The sequence below is a fragment of the Pinus tabuliformis genome, chromosome 8 (genome assembly GCF_031772625.1).
Source record: "Pinus tabuliformis cultivar Carrire ecotype Pingquan chromosome 8, CPIR1, whole genome shotgun sequence".
Lineage (NCBI taxonomy): Eukaryota > Viridiplantae > Streptophyta > Pinopsida > Pinales > Pinaceae > Pinus > Pinus tabuliformis.
This window is the reverse complement of record NC_142294.1, coordinates 1,629,608,274-1,629,615,349: the sequence shown is the minus strand read 5'-3', so window position 1 is coordinate 1,629,615,349 and position 7,076 is coordinate 1,629,608,274. Positions and strand designations below refer to the sequence as shown.

At 37.3% G+C, this 7,076-nt stretch overlaps 1 pseudogene; it reads right to left on the bottom strand.

Moving 5' to 3' along the window:
• Positions 1 to 1,252: 1,252 nt before the first annotated feature.
• On the bottom strand, positions 1,253 to 2,077 carry LOC149242328 (calcium-binding protein KIC pseudogene; annotated as a pseudogene).
• Between the last annotated feature and the right edge of the window lie 4,999 nt (positions 2,078 to 7,076).

Here is a 7,076-nt window from a genome sequence, read left to right as displayed (position 1 = left end):
TCCACACACAATTCTCATTGCTTAGGCACCTTCTCTCTCTCTCTCTCTCTCTCTCTATATATATATATATATAGTGTCGTAGGAAATGCAAGGTTTAGCTTAATCTATGAAATAGCAAGAAAGTATAGACAAGGGGATCTAGCATTGGAATTCCCTCTCAATGATCAAGAAGCTTTGTATCAAGGCTTTCAACCTCCTTTTTGGAATGAATACAAGATTACTAATTTTGTTAAAAATAAAAATAAAATAAAAAGTAATAACAAAAAATATCAACATTTGCTATAAATAAAATACTTCAATTTCCACCTTAATTTTACACCAATTTTATATGGAAACATAAAGTAATAGAAAGAAAAAAAAATATATTTTAGTTTTAAGTAGGAAGGAGATATGTATTTCCTTCACTACTTAACATAGAGTTGGAAGATGATATGTAAAATAACATTATTAATATTATATGATGTGCAATTCATTTTATGTTTAGTGGACATGAATATTTAAAACAAAAATATATATTAATAACAAAAAAAGCATGTTACATATAAATGAAATATTTCAGTATTTATATTAAATAACATAATTGATTTGTAATATTTTCATCATTTAATATGGAGTTTATTAATAGAGAGAGACATATGTTTTTTTACCTCTAAATATGAGGGGGATGTATTAATGTGGATAAAGTGAATCATAAATAAAATATTTCAACATCAATTATGTATATATTATATAAAACCAGCTTAGATCCATCTCAACTCCAAATCTATCAAACATTCAGAGGGATCAAATCTCTTAAGGTGCAAACTTCTTTTTTGAGTTCAAATCTTTAGGAAATGTTTGCACACTTAGAGATTTGATCCCTCTTAGTGCTTGATAGATCCAAAGTTAAGATTGTCAAAACAGGAAGCTCAAAAACTACCAATAATAAATTGGCTCTATGACCTCAATTTTCCTTGAACTAACAATATTTTTAAGTATTAGTTTGTTATAATTTTTTAAATTTAAATTTTATTTATTTTATTTTTATTTCACTGGGTCAAAAACGTTTACATAACATAACATGGCATTACAATATCTCTTCTATACTAGACTACAAAGCCTCTCTAGTGCAACAGTTGAAAATGAAAAATTTCTTGTAGTTAAGACATTTTATTTGTGTGTTGTTCAAAACCAACATAGATCCATCTTAACTCCAAATCTTTCAAGAAAAGAAATTCACATCTTGAAAAATAAATCTATGTTAATATATGACTAATAAAAAACCAACTATAATTTAATTTTAAATTGATAAATTACAATATAAATATAAATGGATAAAAAATTTCCATATTGGCAAGATGGCTAAATCAGATCTGTTACAACACCTCACTGAATAACTGAATTCATTTTCAACACCACATTGAATTGACAAGGATATGTGCTATTTTTCATTTAGGATTTCTTCCACATCATCCACCATGGCCTTGTTCAGCCATTTATAGGCCTCCTCCATAAACGAAGGGCTCAATCTGATCATCAGAACGCAGAATTCATGTTCATTCAGAGCGCCGTCGCCGTCTAAATCCCCCTCCTCCATCATCGCCCGTAGCTCTGCATCTGTCAGGGAATCCAACCCTAACAGAGCCGAATTCCTCTTCAAGCTCTCCAAAGTTATCAGACCCAGCCGGGGATCTGCTAGAAGACGGAATCCGTTACAGAGCTCCGCCATAAATTCGCGCTCTCCCAATTTCTGCGCCATAATTGGCAGGAAATCCTCGAATTCTGCCATTACTGTGAATGCCGAAACCCTAATTGAAACCTCGATTGTGTCTTCAACGCAGGCAAGGGGCTTAAAGCTTGAACTGTGTTGTGAAATGGGAAGGGTTTGTGGTATTGATATAGCTTCCATAGTCAGCGCGGGAAGAAACTGGGCACCGAGGCCCGGCCATAAATTGTGCGCCATAAGAAATAGTTGGGAAATTGCAGGTATGCCGGCCAGAGGATCCAAAGTTGTCATCCAGAAGAGTTGAAGAGGAAGTGGGTGTCCAGGGGAAATGGTTTTCAATTGAAATCAGAAGGTTGGGGGTCTTGCAGTGAAACCGCCAGTTGTTTCAGTAGCCAATGAGCATTTAGTAAACAGATAATCGAAGATTCGGTGGCATGCAGGTGGATTTGTTATGAGAAGTCAAATAATGAATATGGAAAACGTGTGCCAAAGAATTGAAGTGGAATTGCAATTAAAGTAAAAGGAGAAATTCCAACCTAAGAAGACCAGGAAATTTCAATTGTAGAAATAAAAATATTTTTATATTTTTAATAATTTAAAAAATATATAGTTTGAGCATGTTTAATGGTTATTAGCGTGTATTTTTTATTAAGAGGTCGTAGATTTGAATTTAAAGGAGCTAGACTATGATCCCTTGCCTCACAAACAAGTTTCTTGGTTTCACCATGACATTACATCATCATTATCATTATTATTATTATTATTATATTAATTAATAGATTAAATTGTTCCTTCAAATTATATAACAATATATTATTAATGTTATATAGATGTTCAGTGTAAATTAAAATCAATATACTACCTATCACATAAAAATACGTTATAAATCATAACATGTTAATGGTATATAAATAAAAATTATGAATTATCTTTTAATTTAATTTAACTTCTTCTTTTTTCCCGAAAGGGGTGTCATTCGATTAACTACACACAATAATGATCCTTAGTCATCATCAATCCTCTAGAAACTCACCAAAGCTTAGATAGGTGGTGTCAAATTACACCATACTTTGCATGCAATACACTTAGGTTTTAATGGAGGCAGTGCAGGGTTTAATGCCTCTGCAACAATTGTTTTGTCTTGGATTATCTCATGATTATATGCTACCCCCACCACTTCACTTGTCCATAATGATGCTCGACAAGGTTGCTAGTTTTGATTACATAAAGAAATATGATAGCCTGGATCAACTTCCACTGCCCTCATAGTTTCAAGTAAATAGATATTATAGATTTTCTTATTTTGGCTTCCTTCTTATTCTTTTTATCTTTAGTTACAGAGAGTTGGTCTGCCATCCTAGTCTCTTGCCTCCCATTCCTTCAATAGGTTGATTGTCTTTTTCAATGCACTACATTTACCTTGTATATTCTTGATTTGAAATCACCCGTAAATGACCTCAGAGAATTAATGAAGGTATTACAGACTCATGTGCTGGGGTGTGCCTATGTTATTTTATGCAATGGGTCAATAAGATTGAGAAATACACAGACACTGAAATAGTAAGAGAACATAGTAAGAAAACACATAAAACACAACAAGCTTAATAAGGAGTTCACCCAATCCTCCTGGGCTACGTCTCCTGGTCCAGCCTTCAGTGGTGGCCTTTCTATTGTGTCTTAAAAGTAGAGTTTTTACAATGATGAGCTCAATTTGAGTCTCACTTAACAGATGATGATCAGTACGATTGTACTTGGATCCCCCAAGTCTCTAGAGTACACAAACTCCCCTTACTAAATCTCGACCTCAACTGGTCTCAGTGGTATGAGTCCAATTTGGTACTCAATACCTGACAGGTATACACAGAAGAGTTGCTTGAACCTCTCAAGCCTTCTCTAGAGTTCACAGACTCTCGGACTCTCTCTGTCTCTGTCTGCTCGATGCTGCCTTTGCTTTGCAGGTCAGCTCAGCTTCTCTGTTCTCTGCAATTTGCTTCTCTCTCTTTCTGCCTCCTTCGCCTTACTCTCTGTCTGTTCGTGGCTTAAAGCCAATCCGCTCCCTGATTGTTTGTTTCTGCTTCCCGGCTCTCTGGATCTCCTGCCTCTGTCCGCTTGAATTCCCCTGCTCTGCGTCATCATCACTGTGTAATGCTTCACAGAGAGGTGGCCACTTGTTTCCTCACAAACTGAGTGTCAGTCCTCTTTGAACAATCGTTATTTCCGTTGATCCAAGATTGCCCGCAAAACTGATTCCTTTGCCAACTCATTGGTCATATCGGACCTCAAATCTCATATGACTTAGCCTATTTCCCTATCGAATCTGGTCATCCATTGGATCATTTCTCCGTCGTTGATATAGAGCCTCTAGATCCTACGGTCTCCGTCCATATCGGGCAGGTAAATAGCATGACCTATACCCGCCTGATGTGAGCGGTTTTCTATCTCATTCGCTGGACGCGTGTCACCTAGTGTATGGCATTAGGCGGGACTTGGTTGAACCCACTTATCGCTTGAAGCCCTTCCGATATCCTGCCGGTTTTAGCACGGGACCCGCCTTCTGACGGAATCGGCGATTTCTGTACGGTTTTATGCTTTCCTCGTGACCGAGCGCTTGGGGGCTTTCCTTCACTGAGGGGGACGCCCTATGATATGCACGCTAATCGTGTATCAGAAACTACCTCTGTTTTTGGATTTGACCTCCCGTTTGTCAATTTGTGCCAGCGCGCGGTTACCATGGGCCAACGGTCTGCGCGCTTTGACCGAGGGTCCTCGTTGCTCCGTGCTGACCACAAATTGCCATTGTTTAGAGGTTATTTCTGATAAGCTCGACATCCATAAGACTTTGAAACTTCGGCATGAGTTTTTACAGAGTTCAGGTAACTTTAAGAGAGTTTAAGGATCCAATTTGGATCACGACCTTCCCACTGAAAAAGCTTTTGGACCACCAAAAGTTGGTTTTCAAGCATCGACTAAGTGAGGGTATAACTGTCTCACTTGTCCAATCTCTATCCACTTTGCACTGCTTGGCTTTGAACCCTTGAGTCCAATCCTGAGGTACTCAACATCTCCCCTGCATGTCGTCCTCACTTTCCTGTTTAGAACTATGTCTTCCTGCAATTCATTGAGATATTCAGGTAACAGATCATCAATAGAAGGCAGTTGACTTTGCTCTTCGAGATATTCAAGTAATGAAGGTTCAAATAGTCTCAAGCTGTCTGCATTAACGACTGAGTAGATGTGCATGTAAGCTGGTAAATCAAGGCGAAAAGCATTCTCACCAATTTTCTCAAGTATCTTGAAAGGTCCATACCTTATTGGCTTTAGATTTTTACCTTCACCTTGCATTCTGTCTTTGCTGATATACAGCCAGACTTGATCACGAACTTGGAAACTATGCTCCATCTAATGCTTGTCATGCCTTGCCTTGTATTTGGCTTGGCTCTTTTCTAGCTATTCATGTACTGCCTGGTGAATCTCTTGGATTTTTTCAATGAACTTGGTTGCCTTGTCCACATCACTGTGTCCATCAGCTGCTATGTTTTTAACAAAAACAAAATCCAAGGGAGACCTTGGTGTGAAACCAAAACAGGTCTCAAAAGGAGATCTCTGTGTAGAAGAATGTTTTTCTTGGTTGTAAGCATGCTGCACATAACACAAATGTTCATCCCAAAGTTTGGGATGCTTGCTGCAATAGCCTCTGAGCAATTGGATCACTGTCCTGTTGACCACTTCTGTCTGGCCATCTGTCTGTGGATGAAAGGCTGTGCTTTTCTTCAGTTTGGTGTCCATTAGTTCCCACAGACTCGACCAAAACTTCCCAACAAATCGGGAATCTTGATAAGATACAATGGAAGTGGGTAATCCAAAATGAACCCATACATGCTGAAAGAACAACTTTGCAGTTTGTTTAGTTGTAATCTGCTTATTACAAGGTATCAAAATACACATTTTGCTGAACCTATCCACAACAACATATAAATAGTCATGACCTTACCTAGATTTAGGCCGTCCTCCAACAAAGTCCATGGAAACACTTTCCCAAGGATGAGAAGGAACTGGTAGTGGAGTGTACAAGCCTAGTTTTCTATTGCTGGGCTTGCTTTTAGCACACATGGTACACCCTCTCACATATCTAGAAACTGTCTCATTCATTTTTGGCCAATAACAAAATCTTTGCAGCTGTACAACCATTTTACTTACCCCAAAGTGGCCTGATATTAGAGAAGTGTGTGCTTCTCGAATTATCTTTACTCTTTCAGTTTGTGGAATGCATAGCTTCCCAAAATGATACAAGAGTTGGTCCTTAATATGATAATCCAGTTCTTCTACTCGTTTGCCTTGACTTAAAGTTGCATATACATCTTTAAAATCTATATCTTAAGCATATTGTTCAATGTAGCTCTCATGCAATACTGAATTATGCTTAAGTATAGTAGATGCATTTATAATTGGTCTAGATAACATATCTGCAACTTTATTGTGTATGCCCTTTTTATATCTGATGACTAAATGAAACTGTTGTAGAAAAACCATCCATCTATAGTGTCTTGATTGCTGCAACTTAGTTTGGGAGTGTAGATATTGAAGTGGTTGATGATCAGTATGTATAACTGTCTCTTTGCCCATTAGGTAATGTTTCCACTTTTTCACACTCTATACTAATGCATACAATTCTTTATCATACGTGGGATAGTTAACTACTGCAGAATTAAATGTTTCAGAATGATAACATATGGGTTTATTGTGCTGTATCAACACTGCATCCATGGCATAGTCACTGTCATCCGTTTGGATCTCAAATGGTCTTTGAAGATCAAGCAGTGCTAGTACTGGTGCTGTACTAATCTTTTCTTTCAAGGTGTCGAAGGCTTTCTGCTGTTTGCCTCCCCACTGAAACACCTTGTTCAATCTTGTTAAAGCATGTAAGCGAGCTGCAATTAAGGAAAAGTTAGAAATGAACTTTCTCCAACATTGTGTTGCTCCTAAGAAGCTTCTAACTTCTGTAGCAAATTTGGGTTTAGGACAGTTTACAATAACTGCAACTTTAAAGGGATCTATCTTCAATTCACCACCCCCTACTATATGTCCCAAATAATTCAAAGATGTTTTGCCAAATTCACATTTTGAGAGTTTAACATAAATATTTTCTCTTTTCAAAACATCTAGAGTCTGCTTAACATGCTTTAAATGTTCTTCCCACGTTTTGCTAAATATAAGAATGCCATCTAGATATACAATAACAAAATCATCAAGAAAATGTCTGAGTACATCATTCATTACTCTCATGAAAGTAGCAGGAGCATAAGTTAAGCCAAAAGGCATAACCAACCACTCATACAATCCATGCTTTGTTTTGCAAGCAGTCTTCCATGCA